Genomic DNA, 1,493 nt, shown 5'->3' with positions numbered 1-1,493 from the left:
GATGAGAAGTAATCTCAGAAGGGAAGGTACTAGCAGCTTGGGAAGTGGGGAGTGGGCACCTGGAAAGACCTCCTGCAGAAGATGAGATTTGAGAACAGTCTCCAAGGAAGCCAGGGAAACTAAGAGGCACAGGTGAGGAGGGTGAGCATTCCTGATCAGTCTCTCAATCTGGGTGGGCCAGCGGCCTGTAACCACCACCTGAAAGGAAGACTACAAGAAATCTTAGAGCCCTCTGAGTCCAGCTACCTGGCAGGTAGGTTCAGTTTAATTCAAGAAACATTTATCAAGACTCTACTATGTGCCAGGCACTGTGGTAGGTGCTGAAGATATAAAAAGTGAAAAAGAAAAAGGTGCCACTTTCAAGGAATATACTTTCTAATAGTCTACTGATTGTTGTCTTTGTTCAGTCATTGCAGACTCTCCGTGACCCCATTTGGGGTTTTCTTGGTAAAGATGCTGGAGTGGTTGGCCATTTCCTTCTCCATCACATTTGACAGATGAGGAAACTGAGGAAAACAAGGTTAAGTGACTTACCCAGGGTCATACAGCTAGTAAGTGTCTGAGGGCAGATTTGAACTCAGGAAGATGAGTCTTCCTGATTCTAAGCCTAGTGCTCGATGCACTATGGTGCCACCTAGCTGGCCCCATACTTATGTATGTATATATATAAACATACATATACAAGTGTTAGGTATAGATACATGTGTGCATGAAGGTATAATATGTATGTATATGTATACACACGTATGTCTCCTCATTAGAATGGGAACTCCTTGAGTACAGGAACTGGGTTTGTTTTTATATTTCTGTTTTGTATCCCCAGGGATTAGCTCGGTACTTGCACATAGGGAATGGTTAATAAATGCCTGTTTGACTTGGTTGACTTAACTTTCTAAAACAATCACGTTATCCTAATTATGTTCAATGGTCCACAAAACATTAATATGTAGGAATAATCACAGCATAGCAACTTGTCCCAGGATTGTTTCTATCTGAATTCCATCAAAGGAGATGAGAAAGGTGATAATAATGCTGTAGCATTTTTTATCACAACAGGTTGCAAATATTTAACAGCCCCCAGATATTTAGAAGGGCAGCTAGGGGACACAGTGGATAGATCAGTGGTCTAGGAACCAGGAAGTCTCATCTTCCTGAGTTCCAAATCTGGCCTCAGATACTTATTAGCTGTGAGACCCTGGAGAAGTCACTTAACACTATTTGCCTCAGTTTCCTCATCTGGAAAATGAGCTGGAGAAGGAAATGGCCAACCCCTCCAGTATCTTTGCCCAAGAAAACCTCAAATGGGGTCTTGGAGAGTTGGGCACAACTGAACAACAATAACATATATTTAGAAAGACATGACTGGGTGGCTGGAATTATAGACAAAATGTTTAATATCCTTTATAAATAAACATATGTCAAATCCACACACTACAAATGCAAACCCTAAAATGTATTTGAATCAGCAAATGAACTATGCTAGAACTTGAGAA

This window comes from Phascolarctos cinereus, unplaced genomic scaffold, assembly GCF_003287225.1.
Source record: "Phascolarctos cinereus isolate Bilbo 61053 unplaced genomic scaffold, phaCin_HiC Scaffold_1;HRSCAF=81, whole genome shotgun sequence".
Classification (NCBI taxonomy): Eukaryota; Metazoa; Chordata; class Mammalia; order Diprotodontia; family Phascolarctidae; genus Phascolarctos; species Phascolarctos cinereus.
Note: the sequence above shows the minus strand (reverse complement) of the source record.